The following is a 17,004-nucleotide window of genomic DNA, read 5'->3' on the forward strand; positions in this document are numbered from 1 at the left end:
TAGTGTAAAATTATTTGAACTAGCTTATGGAGCTAGTTCAACTCTAGTGTAAAATTATTTATACTAGGCTATAGAGCTAGTTCAACACTTGTGTAAAATTATTTGTACTAGGCTATTGAGCTAGTTCTACTCTAGTGTAAAATTCTTTGTACTAGGCTATAGAGCTAGTTCAACTCTAGTGTAAAATTATTTTAACTAGCTTATAGAGCTAGTTCAACTCTAGTGTAAAATGATTTGTACTAGGCTATAGAGCTAGTTCAACTCTAGTGTAAAATTATTTTAACTAGCTTATAGAGCTAGTTCAACTCTAGTGTAAAATGATTTGTACTAGGCTATAGAGCTAGTTCAACTCTAGTGTAAAATTATTTGAACTAGCTTATAGAGCTAGCTCAACTGTAGTGTAAAATTATTTCAACTAGCTTATAGAGATAGTTCAACTCTAGTGTAAAATTATTTGAACTAGCTAATAGAGCTAGCTCAACTCTAGTGTAAAATTATTTCAACTAGCTTAAAGAGCTAGTTCAATTGTAGTGTAAAATTATTTGTACTTGGCTATAGAGCTAGTTCAACTGTAGTGTAAAATTATTTGAACTAGCTTATATAGCTAGTTCAACTCTAGTGTAAAATTATTTGTACTAGGCTATAGAGCTAGTTCAACTCTAATGTAAAATTATTTGAACTAGCTTATAGAGCTAGTTCAACTCTAGTGTAAAATTATTTGTATTAGGCTATAGAGCTAGTTCAACTCTAGTGTAAAATTATTTGTACTTGGCTATAGAGCTTGTTCAACTCTAGTGTAAAATTATTTGAACTAGCTTAAAGAGCTAGTTCAACTCTAGTGTAAAATTATTTGTACTAGGCTAAAGAGCTAGTTCAACTCTAGTGTGAAATTATTTGAACTAGCCTATAGAGCTAGTTCAACTCTAGTGGAAAATTATTTGTACTAGGCTGTAGAGCTAGTTCAACTCCAGTGTGAAATTATTTGAACTAGCTTATAGAACTAGTTAAACTCTAGCATAAAATTATTTGTACTGGGCTATATAGCTAGTTTATCTCTGGTGTAAAATTATTTTAACTAGCTCATAGAGCTAGTACAACTCTAGTGTAAAATTATTTGAACTAGCTTATAGAGCTAGTACAACTCTTGTGTAAAATTATTTGTACTAGGCTATAGAGCTAGTTCAACTCTAGTGTAAAATTATTTGAACTAGCTTATAGAGCTAGCTCAACTCTAGTGTAAAATTATTTTAACTAGCTTATAGAGCTAGTTCAACTCTATTGTAAAATTATTCGTACTAGGCTATAGAGCTAGTTCAACTCTGGTGTAAAATTATTTGAACTAGCTTATAGAGCTAGTTCAACTGTAGTGTAAAATTATTTAAACTAGCTTATAGAGCTAGATCAACTCTAGTGTAAAATTATTTGTACTAGGCTATAGAGCTAGTTCAACTCTAGTGTAAAGTTATGTGAACTAGCTTATGGAGCTAGTTCAACTCTAGTGTAAAATTATTTATACTAGGCTATAGAGCTAGTTCAACACTAGTGTAAAATTATTTGAACGAGCTTATGGAGCTAGTTCAAATCTAGTGTAAAATTATTTATACCAGGCTATAGAACTAGTTCAACACTAGTGTAAAATTATTTGTACTAGGCTATTGAGCTAGTTCTACTCTAGTGTAAAATTCTTTGTACTAGGCTATAGAGCTAGTTCAACTCTAGTGTAAAATTATTTTAACTAGCTTATAGAGCAAGTTCAACTCTAGTGTAAAATGATTTGTACTAGGCTATAGAGCTAGTTCAACTCTAGTGTGAAATTATTTGTACTAGGCTATAGAGCTAGTTCAACTCTAATGTAAAATTATTTGTTTTAGGCTATAGAGCTAGTTCAACTCTAGTATAAAATTATTTGTACTTGGCTATAGAGCTTGTTCAACTCTAGTGTAAAATTATTTGAACTAGCTTATAGAGCTAGCTCAACTCTAGTGTAAAATTATTATAACTAGCTTATAGAGCTAGTTCAACTCTATTGTAAAATTATTTGTACTAGGGTATAGAGCTAGTTCAACTCTGGTGTGAAATTATTTGAACTAGCTTATAGAGCTAGTTCAACTGTAGGGTAAATTTATTTGAACTAGCTTATAGAGCTAGATCAACTCTAGTGTAAAATTATTTGTACTAGGCTATAGAGCTAGTTCAACTCTAGTGTGAAATTATTTGAACTAGCCTATAGAGCTAGTTCAACTCTAGTGTAAAATTATTTGTACTAGGCTGTAGAGCTAGTTCAACTCCAGTGTGAAATTATTTGAACTAGCTTATAGAACTAGTTAAACTCTAGCATGAAATTATTTGTACTAGGCTATATAGCTAGTTTAACTCTAGTGTAAAATTATTTCAACTAGCTTATAGAGCTAGTACAACTCTAGTGTAAAATTATTTGAACTAGCTTATAGAGCTAGTTTAACTCTAGTGTAAAATTATTTGTACTAGGCTATAGAGCTAGTTCAACTCTAGTGACAAATTATTTGAACTAGCTTATAGAGCTAGCTCAACTCTATTGTAAAATTATTTGTACTAGGCTATAGAGCTAGTTCAACTCTGGTGTGAAAGTATTTGAACTAGCTTATAGAGCTAGTTCAACTGTAGTGTAAAATTATTTGAACTAGCTTATAGAGCTAGATCAACTCTAGTGTAAAATTATTTGTACTAGGCTATAGAGCTAGTTCAACTCTAGTGTAAAATTATTTTAACTAGCCTATAGAGCTAGTTCAACTCTAGTGTAAAATGATTTGTACTAGGCTATAGAGCTAGTTCAACTCTAGTGTAAAATTATTTGAACTAGCTTATAGAACTAGTTAAACTCTAGCATGAAATTATTTGTACTAGGCTATAGAGCTAGTTCAACACTAGTGTAAAATTATTTCAACTAGCTTATCGAGCTAGGTCTACTCTAGTGTAAAATTCTTTGTACTAGGCTATAGAGCTAGTTCAAGTCTAGTGTAAAATTATTTTAACTAGCTTATAGAGCTAGTTCAACTCTAGTGTAAAATGATTTGTACTAGGCTATAGAGCTAGTTCAACGCTAGTGTAAAATTATTTGAACTAGCTTATAGAGCTAGCTCAACTCTAGTGTAAAATTATTTCAACTAGCTTATAGAGATAGTTCAACTCTAGTGTAAAATTATTTGAACTTGCTAATAGAGCTAGCTCAACTCTAGTGTAAAATTATTTCAACTAGCTTATAGAGATAGTTCAACTCTAGTGTAAAATTATTTGAACTAGCTAATAGAGCTAGCTCAACTCTAGTGTAAAATTATTTCAACTAGCTTAAAGAGCTAGTTCAATTGTAGTGTAAAATTATTTGTACTAGGCTATAGAGCTAGTTCAACTCTAGTGTAAAATTATTTGAACTAGCTTATATAGCTAGTTCAACTCTAGTGTAAAATTATTTATACTAGGCTATAGAGCTAGTTCAACTCTAATGTAAAATTATTTGAACTAGCTTATAGAGCTAGTTCAACTCTAGTGTAAAATTATTTGTATTAGGCTATAGAGCTAGTTCAAGTCTAGTGTAAAATTATTTGTACTTGGCTATAGAGCTTGTTCAACTCTAGCATAAAATTATTTGAACTAGCTTAAAGAGCTAGTTCAACTCTAGTGTAAAATTATTTGTACTAGGCTGTAGAGCTAGTTCAACTCCAGTGTGAAATTATTTGAACTAGCTTATAGAAGTAGTTAAACTCTAGCATAAAATTATTTGTACTAGGCTATATAGCTAGTTTAACTCTAGTGTAAAATTATTTCAACTAGCTTATAGAGCTAGTACAACTCTAGTGTAAAATTATTTGAATTAGCTTATAGAGCTAGTTTAACTCTAGTGTAAAATTATTTGTACTAGGCTATAGAGCTAGTTCAACTCTAGTGTAAAATTATTTGAACTAGCTTATAGAGCTAGCTCAACTCTAGTGTAAAATTATTATAACTAGCTTATAGAGCTAGTTCAACTCTATTGTAAAATTATTTGTACTAGGCTATAGAGCTAGTTCAACTCTGGTGTGAAATTATTTGAACTAGGTTATAGAGCTAGTTCAACTGTAGTGTAAAATTATTTAAACTAGCTTATAGAGCTACATCAACTCTAGTGTAAAATAATTTCTACTAGGCTATAGAGCTAGTTCAACTCTAGTGTAAAATTATTTGAACTAGCTTATGGAGCTAGTTCAACTCTAGTGTAAAATTATTTATACTAGGCTATAGAGCTAGTTCAACACCAGTGTAAAATTATTTGAACGGGCTTATGGAGCTAGTTCAAATCTAGTGTAAAATTATTTATACCAGGCTATAGAGCTAGTTCAACACTAGTGTAAAATTATTTGTACTAGGCTATTGAGCTAGTTCTACTCTAGTGTAAAATTCTTTGTACTAGGCTATAGAGCTAGTTCAACTCTAGTGTAAAATTATTTTAACTAGCTTATAGAGCAAGTTCAACTCTAGTGTAAAATGATTTGTACTAGGCCATAGAGCTAGTTTAACTCTAGTGTAAAATTATTTGTACTGGGCTATAGAGCTAGTTCAACTCTAATGTAAAATTATTTGAACTAGCTTATAGAGCTAGATCAACTCTAGTGTAAAATTATTTGTACTAGGCTATAGAGCTAGTTCAACTCTAGTGTAAAATTATTTTAACTAGCTTATAGAGCTAGTTCAACTCTAGTGTAAAATGATTTGTACTAGGCTATAGAGCTAGTTCAACTCTAGTGTAAAATTATTTGAACTAGCTTATAGAGCTAGCTCAACTCTAGTGTAAAATTATTTATACTAGTCTATAGAGCTAGTTCAACAGTAGTGTAAAATTATTTGTACTAGGCTATCGAGCTAGTTCTACTCTAGTGTAAAATTCTTTGTACTAGGCTATAGAGCTAGTTCAACTCTAGTGTAAAATTATTTTAACTAGCTTATAGAGCAAGTTCAACTCTAGTGTAAAATGATTTGTACTAGGCTATAGAGCTAGTTCAACTCTAGTGTAAAATTATTTGAACTAGCTTATAGAGCTAGCTCAACTCTAGTGTAAAATTATTTGAACTAGCTTATAGAGATAGTTCAACTCTAGTGTAAAATTATTTGAACTTGCTAATAGAGCTAGCTCAACTCTACTGTAAAATTATTTCAACTAGATTATAGAGATAGTTCAACTCTAGTGTAAAATTATTTGAACTAGCTAATAGAGCTAGCTCAACTCTAGTGTAAAATTATTTCAACTAGCTTAAAGAGCTAGTTCAATTGTAGTGTAAAATTATTTGTACTAGGCTATAGAGCTAGTTCAACTCTAGTGTAAAATTATTTGAACTAGCTTATATAGCTAGTTCAACTCTAGTGTAAAATTATTTATACTAGGCTATAGAGCTAGTTCAACTCTAATGTAAAATTATTTGAACTAGTTTATAGAGCTAGTTCAACTCTAGTGTAAAATTATTTGTGTTAGGCTATAGAGCTAGTTCAAGTCTAGTGTAAAATTATTTGTACTTGGCTATAGAGCTTGTTCAACTCTAGCGTAAAATTATTTGAACTAGCTTAACGAGCTAGTTCAACTCTAGTGTAAAATTATTTGTACTAGGCTGTAGAGCTAGTTCAACTCCAGTGTGAAATTATTTGAACTAGCTTATAGAACTAGTTAAACTCTAGCATAAAATTATTTGTACTAGGCTATATAGCTAGTTTAACTCTAGTGTAAAATTATTTCAACTAGCTTATAGAGCTAGTACAACTCTAGTGTAAAATTATTTGAATTAGCTTATAGAGCTAGTTTAACTCTAGTGTAAAATTATTTGTACTAGGCAATAGAGCTAGTTCAACTCTAGTGTAAAATTATTTGAACTAGCTTATAGAGCTAGCTCAACTCTAGTGTAAAATTATTATAACTAGCTTATAGAGCCAGTTCAACTCTATTGTAAAATTATTTGTACTAGGCTATAGAGCTAGTTCAACTCTGGTGTGAAATTATTTGAACTAGCTTATAGAGCTAGTTCAACTGTAGTGTAAAATTATTTAAACTAGCTTATAGAGCTAGATCAACTCTAGTGTAAAATTATTTCTACTAGGCTATAGAGCTAGTTCAACTCTAGTGTAAAATTATTTGAACGGGCTTATGGAGCTAGTTCAAATCTAGTGTAAAATTATTTATACCAGGCTATAGAGCTAGTTCAACACTAGTGTAAAATTATTTGTACTAGGCTATTGAGCTAGTTCTACTCTAGTGTAAAATTCTTTGTACTAGGCTATAGAGCTAGTTCAACTCTAGTGTAAAATTATTTTAACTAGCTTATAGAGCAAGTTCAACTCTAGTGTAAAATGATTTGTACTAGGCCATAGAGCTAGTTTAACTCTAGTGTAAAATTATTTGTACTGGGCTATAGAGCTAGTTCAACTCTAATGTAAAATTATTTGAACTAGCTTATAGAGCTAGATCAACTCTAGTGTAAAATTATTTGTACTAGGCTATAGAGCTAGTTCAACTCTAGTGTAAAATTATTTTAACTAGCTTATAGAGCTAGTTCAACTCTAGTGTAAAATGATTTGTACTAGGCTATAGAGCTAGTTCAACTCTAGTGTAAAATTATTTGAACTAGCTTATAGAGCTAGCTCAACTCTAGTGTAAAATTATTTATACTAGTCTATAGAGCTAGTTCAACAGTAGTGTAAAATTATTTGTACTAGGCTATCGAGCTAGTTCTACTCTAGTGTAAAATTCTTTGTACTAGGCTATAGAGCTAGTTCAACTCTAGTGTAAAATTATTTTAACTAGCTTATAGAGCAAGTTCAACTCTAGTGTAAAATGATTTGTACTAGGCTATAGAGCTAGTTCAACTCTAGTGTAAAATTATTTGAACTAGCTTATAGAGCTAGCTCAACTCTAGTGTAAAATTATTTGAACTAGCTTATAGAGATAGTTCAACTCTAGTGTAAAATTATTTGAACTTGCTAATAGAGCTAGCTCAACTCTACTGTAAAATTATTTCAACTAGATTATAGAGATAGTTCAACTCTAGTGTAAAATTATTTGAACTAGCTAGTAGAGCTAGCTCAACTCTAGTGTAAAATTATTTCAACTAGCTTAAAGAGCTAGTTCAATTGTAGTGTAAAATTATTTGTACTAGGCTATAGAGCTAGTTCAACTCTAGTGTAAAATTATTTGAACTAGCTTATATAGCTAGTTCAACTCTAGTGTAAAATTATTTATACTAGGCTATAGAGCTAGTTCAACTCTAATGTAAAATTATTTGAACTAGTTTATAGAGCTAGTTCAACTCTAGTGTAAAATTATTTGTGTTAGGCTATAGAGCTAGTTCAAGTCTAGTGTAAAATTATTTGTACTTGGCTATAGAGCTTGTTCAACTCTAGCGTAAAATTATTTGAACTAGCTTAACGAGCTAGTTCAACTCTAGTGTAAAATTATTTGTACTAGGCTGTAGAGCTAGTTCAACTCCAGTGTGAAATTATTTGAACTAGCTTATAGAACTAGTTAAACTCTAGCATAAAATTATTTGTACTAGGCTATATAGCTAGTTTAACTCTAGTGTAAAATTATTTCAACTAGCTTATAGAGCTAGTACAACTCTAGTGTAAAATTATTTGAATTAGCTTATAGAGCTAGTTTAACTCTAGTGTAAAATTATTTGTACTAGGCAATAGAGCTAGTTCAACTCTAGTGTAAAATTATTTGAACTAGCTTATAGAGCTAGCTCAACTCTAGTGTAAAATTATTATAACTAGCTTATAGAGCTAGTTCAACTCTATTGTAAAATTATTTGTACTAGGCTATAGAGCTAGTTCAACTCTGGTGTGAAATTATTTGAACTAGCTTATAGAGCTAGTTCAACTGTAGTGTAAAATTATTTAAACTAGCTTATAGAGCTAGATCAACTCTAGTGTAAAATTATTTCTACTAGGCTATAGAGCTAGTTCAACTCTAGTGTAAAATTATTTGAACGGGCTTATGGAGCTAGTTCAAATCTAGTGTAAAATTATTTATACCAGGCTATAGAGCTAGTTCAACACTAGTGTAAAATTATTTGTACTAGGCTATTGAGCTAGTTCTACTCTAGTGTAAAATTCTTTGTACTAGGCTATAGAGCTAGTTCAACTCTAGTGTAAAATTATTTTAACTAGCTTATAGAGCAAGTTCAACTCTAGTGTAAAATGATTTGTACTAGGCCATAGAGCTAGTTTAACTCTAGTGTAAAATTATTTGTACTAGGCTATAGAGCTAGTTCAACTCTAATGTAAAATTATTTGAACTAGCTTATAGAGCTAGTTCAACTCTAGTGTAAAATTATTTGTATTAGGCTATAGAGCTAGTTCAACTCTAGTATAAAATTATTTGTACATGGCTATAGAGCTTGTTCAACTCTAGTGTAAAATTATTTGAACTAGCTTAAAGAGCTAGTTCAACTCTAGTGTAAAATTATTTGAACTAGCTTATAGAGCTAGCTCAACTCTAGTGTAAAATTATTATAACTAGCTTATAGAGCTAGTTCAACTCTATTGTAAAATTATTTGTACTAGGCTATAGAGCTAGTTCAACTCTGGTGTGAAATTATTTGAACTAGCTTATAGAGCTAGTTCAACTGTAGTGTAAAATTATTTAAACTAGCTTATAGAGCTAGATCAACTCTAGTGTAAAATTATTTCTACTAGGCTATAGAGCTAGTTCAACTCTAGTGTAAAATTATTTGAACTAGCTTATGGAGCTAGTTCAACTCTAGTGTAAAATTATTTATACTAGGCTATAGAGCTAGTTCAACACTAGTGTAAAATTATTTGAACGGGCTTATGGAGCTAGTTCAAATCTAGTGTAAAATTATTTATACCAGGCTATAGAGCTAGTTCAACACTAGTGTAAAATTATTTGTACTAGGCTATTGAGCTAGTTCTACTCTAGTGTAAAATTCTTTGTACTAGGCTATAGAGCTAGTTCAACTCTAGTGTAAAATTATTTTAACTAGCTTATAGAGCAAGTTCAACTCTAGTGTAAAATGATTTGTACTAGGCCATAGAGCTAGTTTAACTCTAGTGTAAAATTATTTGTACTAGGCTATAGAGCTAGTTCAACTCTAATGTAAAATTATTTGAACTAGCTTATAGAGCTAGTTCAACTCTAGTGTAAAATTATTTGTATTAGGCTATAGAGCTAGTTCAACTCTAGTATAAAATTATTTGTACTTGGCCATAGAGCTTGTTCAACTCTAGTGTAAAATTATTTGAACTAGCTTAAAGAGCTAGTTCAACTCTAGTGTAAAATTATTTTAACTAGCTTATAAAGCTAGTTCAACTCTAGTGTAAAATGATTTGTACTAGGCTATAGAGCTAGTTCAACTCTAGTGTAAAATTATTTGAACTAGCTTATAGAGATAGCTCAACTCTAGTGTAAAATTATTTATACTAGTCTATAGAGCTAGTTCAACACTAGTGTAAAATAATTTGTACTAGGCTATCGAGCTAGTTCTACTCTAGTGTAAAATTCTTTGTACTAGGCTATAGAGCTAGTTCAACTCTAGTGTAAAATTATTTTAACTAGCTTATAGAGCTAGTTCAACTCTAGTGTAAAATGATTTGTACTAGGCTATAGAGCTAGTTCAACTCTAGTGTAAAATTATTTGAACTAGCTTATAGAGCTAGCTCAACTCTAGTGTAAAATTATTTCAACTAGCTTATAGAGATAGTTCAACTCTAGTGTAAAATTATTTGAACTTGCTAATAGAGCTAGCTCAACTCTAGTGTAAAATTATTTCAACTAGCTTATAGAGATAGTTCAACTCTAGTGTAAAATTATTTGAACTAGCTAATAGAGCTAGCTCAACTCTAGTGTAAAATTATTTCAACTAGCTTAAAGAGCTAGTTCAATTGTAGTGTAAAATTATTTGTACTAGGCTATAGAGCTAGTTCAACTCTAGTGTAAAATTATTTGAACTAGCTTATATAGCTAGTTCAACTCTAGTGTAAAATTATTTATACTAGGCTATAGAGCTAGTTCAACTCTAATGTAAAATTATTTGAACTAGCTTATAGAGCTAGTTCAACTCTAGTGTAAAATTATTTGTATTAGGCTATAGAGCTAGTTCAAGTCTAGTGTAAAATTATTTGTACTTGGCTATAGAGCTTGTTCAACTCTAGCGTAAAATTATTTGAACTAGCTTAGAGAGCTAGTTCAACTCTAGTGTAAAATTATTTGTACTAGGCTGTAGAGCTAGTTCAACTCCAGTGTGAAATTATTTGAACTAGCTTATAGAACTAGTTAAACTCTAGCATAAAATTATTTGTACTAGGCTATATAGCTAGTTTAACTCTAGTGTAAAATTATTTCAACTAGCTTATAGAGCTAGTACAACTCTAGTGTAAAATTATTTGAATTAGCTTATAGAGCTAGTTTAACTCTAGTGTAAAATTATTTGAACTAGGCTATAGAGCTAGTTCAACTCTAGTGTAAAATTATTTGAACTAGCTTATAGAGCTAGCTCAACTCTAGTGTAAAATTATTATAACTAGCTTATAGAGCTAGTTCAACTCTATTGTAAAATTATTTGTACTAGGCTATAGAGCTAGTTCAACTCTGGTGTGAAATTATTTGAACTAGCTTATAGAGCTAGTTCAACTGTAGTGTAAAATTATTTAAACTAGCTTATAGAGCTAGATCAACTCTAGTGTAAAATTATTTCTACTAGGCTATAGAGCTAGTTCAACTCTAGTGTAAAATTATTTGAACTAGCTTATGGAGCTAGTTCAACTCTACTGTAAAATTATTTATACTAGGCTATAGAGCTAGTTCAACACTAGTGTAAAATTATTTGAACGGGCTTATGGAGCTAGTTCAAATCTAGTGTAAAATTATTTATACCAGGCTATAGAGCTAGTTCAACACTAGTGTAAAATTATTTGTACTAGGCTATTGAGCTAGTTCTACTCTAGTGTAAAATTCTTTGTACTAGGCTATAGAGCTAGTTCAACTCTAGTGTAAAATTATTTTAACTAGCTTATAGAGCAAGTTCAACTCTAGTGTAAAATGATTTGTACTAGGCCATAGAGCTAGTTTAACTCTAGTGTAAAATTATTTGTACTAGGCTATAGAGCTAGTTCAACTCTAATGTAAAATTATTTGAACTAGCTTATAGAGCTAGTTCAACTCTAGTGTAAAATTATTTGTATTAGGCTCTTGCCATGTAAATATTTGATGGAGATGGAAGCATCTCATAGGAGGAAATGCTATCTCTGGTGGTGTCACCTCCTCTCTTGGTCACCAGCTTTGGCCTGATGGGAAAGCTAGAGCGCTTTCCTCGGTGGGTAGCCTCACTTAGAAACGTCTCGACGCTTCCCCTTAGCAACAAATGGGCTGCGCGCCGATGCCATAGACGTCCTTGGAGACCTGCCAAGTCTACTCTCCCTCAAGGTGTATCACAAATCATATGCCCTGCCTCATATTCCTGCGGGGTAAAATTTTTAAAAGTCAAGCTATTGGTTATTGACAACCTAGAGAGCATTGACAAGATGTGCTTCGAGGATGGTTTAGTGTTGTGTCTTGAGAGCCTTACATTTTCATCCCTACGGGAACCCGAGCACGGGATCTCTGGCCTTGAAAAACTTCTGAAGCTAAGTGAGATAGAGTTCTTTGGTAATATCATACTATTTGTGGTGAATAAAGTGTGGAATCCTCCATGAAGACACATCCAAAGCATCCATGAGTAATAGGTGACAAATGGAACATTGTGACCTAGTATTATTAGGAAGCAAATAAAGTGTGGTGTATCTTGCTAGGGCATTGAAAGGTTATGTTTTGGTACTCAATCAAGACTCTTCACTTCACAGGCTAATAATTATGTAGGAGGTAGCCCGCAGTGCAGCATATTTTGAGCATGTACATATACTCTTCTGATTTGAAGAGAGTCGCAGTGTTTCCAGTTTCATCTGCACATTATGATTACTTTTCCAAATCTTTGTGTATTAATCGAACAAAACCAGTGTGAGTTTTTGTATATTGATTATCTAGTGTATGACGTGAAGTGGGCTGCAGTGCGGTGCACTCCTGTTCGTTTCATCTGTACTTCCTGACCATGCTTCCTACAGTTTTGTCTAACATGGTTGTGATTCTGTGTTTTGAGTTTTGACTAGGAACCATTTTTTAGTCATGCACACTACAATTTTAGCAATTTTGTCGATAGCTTAGATCGGCAGCGATCACGCGCCTTTACGACTTTACATTCACAATAACCTGTTTGACTACAACCCAAGCGGCAGAACAGCTACAGTGTGGACCAACCTCGATGGTGGGGCATCTTTCAGGATGTTGTTTTGTGGGCGTGAGGCGGGGGTGTTGTGGTTTGCACTCTGATGAAGCTGCTCTTTTGCCTCTGCTGTAGGTAGCTCTTTGAGGGTGCTCTGTTTCTTTGTGTGTGTGCGTGTTTTGTTTGATACTGGAGGGTGTGTATGCTCTGACTTTGTATGGGGTTCTTTCCCCCTTTTCTTCTATCTGTTTGATGGTTCAAAAAACCAGCAGCGAATCTAGAAAGGAAATGAAGGGTGGGATCAAAATTTACGCCGAGAAAACTAAAATGCTCCCATCAAACAGATATTACTGGGAACATGTACTGTTTATTATCTCCAAATCCATTTGTCCAAATAAGCTCAAACTTTCCCAGATTACTACCGGGAACATGTACTATTTAACTGAATTTTTTCTGATTTTCTGAAAAAAATCAATTTTTGAACAAAAACTTGAATCTGTTTAGCAAAAATAGCCCTTATCTCATAATCCCGTCCAAATATGCTCACACTTTCCCCAAATCCATAGATCAAATACAGTTCACACACCCATAAACTAGTAGCATGATTGACAAAGTTTCGTACAGTTCACACACCCATAGATCAAGTACTAGAGAAGCAAAAGAAAAGACAAAAACAATGATATTGGTGTTGCGTGCAAAAGTGCTTTTTGCTCCCGAGCTCAAATGAGCTTGATGAACAGTAAAATATAAATTCGAAAAAGTTCCAAATTTTTTTTTTGGGAGAAACATTGACAAAAGTTCTAAGAGCGTGCAAAAAATCGTCATGAAATCACATTCCTGTAAGGCGTGGCAAAACAAAAAAAATTCAGTGCTCCAAAATGCTTTTGAAAGTAGGAGTACTAATTTTTTTCACACCTTATAGGAATGTGATTTCATGACAAATTTTTGCAAGCACTAAAAACTTTTGTCAATGTTTCTCCCAAAAAACATTTGGAATTTTTTGATTTTGTTTTGATTTTACTATTCATCCGAGCTCATTTGAGCTTGGGTGCAGAAACTCTGTGTCCGTGTTGCGTGTTGCTTCTTGGTTCATACTAGTAGTTGCAGAACACCTCCACACCAAAATCCAAGAGACAAACTACAAGCCATCTGTCAAATGAGAACAATTGTTAGTGATATAGTAAGGCATCCTCAAGTGACTATCAACACTAGTAGAAAACCAGAGACATACCTCTAAGAAATCACATTATACTCAGGAGGCAAATGTCCTTTTTGATCTTTCTTTTTCTAGAATCGTATCATAATTTGATCATCCGTATACATCTGAATGGTCCTTTTCTCACAATAGCAAATGATTAAATCATTGAGCCAATCATCTGATATCTTATTGCGCAAATCAGTTTTGATGATCTTCATTGCTGAAAATATCCGCTCGACCAATGAAGTTGCCACTGGAAGAATCAATGTCAACTTGATGAGGCGATATACCAATTGGAAAGTTCTATGTTTTGTTGTTTGAACCATCAACCGAGCAAGGATAGAAACATCTGGACATGCATTAAATTCCCCACTTCTCCTAATTAATATTTTTAAGGAATGTTGGAAGCTCATATCTTAGCAACAACCGTTCAGCTTGTGTAAAATGCTCAGCATAAATTTTAGCAAGCCAAATAAGTTTGTCAATGTTAAAACTTTGAGAAGTTGTTTCCCGGATTAAGACAAGACATGCAATCCACTAACTCGGTGTTAGCTTCATTGAATCAGTGATTCATGTCAGTGAGAGTTGCATCAATAGCAATATTGAATATGCTAACCTTGAAATAATGATGTCGAGTCACCTTATTCTTGGAATGAACAGATTGCTCCATAGCTCCAACAAGACCATCCATATTTGGCACGTCAATGCCATGTTCCTCACAAAAGTTTTTTGCTTGGTCACATAATGACTCATACCCATTGTCCCTCATATTTTGCAAAGTTTCTTTCACATCCAAGATCAAACGCAGGGCTTCAACAACATCTTGATTCTTCCTTTGCAAAGTTTGTGATAGCATATTTGTGATGTTCAACAAGTTAATTAAGAATAGCATGATGAACACAAATTGAAAACATTCCATTTGTACAATCAAACCCGAAGCTCCACCTTGAGAAGAGTGTTCCCGGGCACTGTCCACCAAAATTGCTAGCACATCCACCACTGCATTCCACATTGTGTAGATACGAAGCAAGGTTCTAAGATGTGAGCCCCATGGAGTAGCTCCTGGTCTAGCAAGGTTAGTTTCTTGATTCAAACCAGTTTCAGATGATATCTTACCATTCTCCATCAATTCTATCAAGTTGTCATGATGCTTTGCAAGCAATGCATGTTTTCTTTTGCAAGATGAACCTACTTGAGTCACTATCAAGGGAAGATAGTTAAAAAAATCAACAATAACCGAACAACACTGTGGCAACCACCAATTGCAACTGATGAGCAAAACAATGAACAAAGAAAGCATATGGACACTCATCACGAATTAGCTTTTGCAAACCATTGAATTCTCCTCTCATATTGGAAGCCCCATCATAACCATGCCCATGTATCATATTAATAGGCAAGCCATGGTACTTTAACACATCAAGCAATGCTTCTTTAACACATGCAGATGTACAATTTGTGATGTGCTTAATAGCAAGAAATCTCTCCTGAAGCTCCCCGTGATCATCCAAAAATCTGCACATTTGATAAGCTAATTGAAAGAAGAGAAATGAACAACAATGTCAAATGAAAGACTATGCAAATTCGTATGCTTTACCTCAAAATTATTGCCATTTTCTCCTTTATTGAGCAATCTCTAGCCTCATCAACAAGTATCGAAAATTTCTTATCTCCAAGCTCATTCTTGATGACTTTGGTTAGCTCCATTGCACAACATGTAGCAAAATCCTTTTGAAAATCTGGACATATCATTAGTGCATTACCTTGCCCCTTATCAAATGCATCTTTCACATCTTTATTCTTGTCTCTTGTACCAATCCAAGAACTGGCTGAAATTGCCTTTATTGATGGAATTGGAGGACTCATCATGTCCACAAAAAAAGCTTCCCCTTGAGCTATGAGATACCTTGCACAATCCAATGATGCAGTTAAGCGGATTTTATATTTTATTTCAGCCTCTTTATTGTAAACTCGGAGTTCGGTAGCCACATTGGCCCTTTGATTGTTGAAATCATCACTCAAGCCCCTAGCGATGTTGTGGTAACTAGATGGACCACCAACATGTTTCTGAAAATTTGCCAAAGTTGTTTTCCAACATTTGTATCCATCTACTGTAAATACATCATTGCCAAATCTAGTGGCCTATGATGGATTCTTGAAAAGAAAGCAAGGGAAACAAAAGGTAGCCTCCTTTTTTCCACTATATTCCAACCAATTGAACCTATCTAGACATTGGGGTTGAAAAGATCTCCAAATTTTGCCTTCCAATCCCACTTCAAATTTTTCCTGCTAGCTTTGTTTCTTCCTTTCAACACATAAGCACTTCTCACTTCACTTCGAATTTCAGGGACATAATCTTCTATTGGTATTCGATCAGTCGGATCACCAAAAATCTGACTCGGATGGAATTCTAGTATATGATGCCTTAGTGGTTGGTTTGTGCACTCGTTAGTTAGGGGATTGGTACTCTCATTTGTGTGAGGGGTAGTGGTCTCGTCCGTTAGGGGATTGGTACTTTCATTTGTTGTAGGTGGGATAATGCTCTCATTGACATCATTTGAGGGATTAATGCTCTCATTTGTTGGAGTTGGTGAATTATGTTCTCAACTGGGGTTGGTTGAACAACAACATCAATTGGGGAGTATTGGGTTTAGGAACAAAGGGGGATTGATACGTCTCCAACGTATCTATAATTTTTGATTGCTCCATGCTATATTATCTACTGATTTGGACTATATTGGGATTTATTTTCCACTTTTATATTATTTTTGGGACTAACCTATTAACCGGAGGCCCAGCCCAGAATTGTTGTTTTTAGTCTATTTCAGTATTTCGGAGAAACAGAATATCAAATGGAGTCCAAACGGAATAAAACCTTCGGGAACATGATTTTCTCACCGAACGTGATCCAAGAGACTTGGACCCTACTCCAAGGAGTCAAAGAGGCGGTCACGAGGGGGGGCGCCCCCCTAGGGCGCGCCCCCTGCCTCGTGGGTCCCTCAGTGCTCCACCGACGTAATCCTTCCTCCTATATATACCTACGTACCCCCAAACGATCAGAACAGGAGCCAAAAACCTAATTCCACCGCCGCAACTTTCTGTATCCACGAGATCCCATCTTGGGGCCTGTTCCGGAGCTCCGCCGGAGAGGGCCGTCATCACGGAGGGCTTCTACATCATCATAGCCTCTCCGATGAAGTGTGAGTAGTTTACCTCAGACCTTCGGGTCCATAGTTAGTAGCTAGATGGCTTCTTCTCTCTTTTTGGATCTCAATACAAAGTTCTCCCCCTCTCTTGTGGAGATCTATTCGATGTAATCTTCTTCTTTTTGCGGTGTGTTTGTTGAGACCGATGAATTGTGGGTTTATGATCAAGTCTATCTATGAATAATATTTGAATCTTCTCTGAATTCTTTTATGTATGATTGGTTATCTTTGCAAGTCTCTTCGAATTATCCGTTTGGTTTGGCCAACTAGATTGGTAGTTCTTGCCATGGGAGAAGTGCTTAGCTTTGGGTTCGATCTTGCGGTGTCCTTT

At 33.8% G+C, this 17,004-nt stretch overlaps 1 pseudogene; it reads right to left on the reverse strand.

The window, feature by feature from the left end:
- Positions 1–13,502: 13,502 nt before the first annotated feature.
- Positions 13,503–14,689, reverse strand: LOC147958148 (uncharacterized; annotated as a pseudogene).
- Positions 14,690–17,004: the final 2,315 nt, after the last annotated feature.

The sequence above is a fragment of the Triticum urartu genome, chromosome 7A (genome assembly GCF_056163025.1).
Source record: "Triticum urartu cultivar PI428250 chromosome 7A, HENAU_Tu73, whole genome shotgun sequence".
Classification (NCBI taxonomy): Eukaryota; Viridiplantae; Streptophyta; class Magnoliopsida; order Poales; family Poaceae; genus Triticum; species Triticum urartu.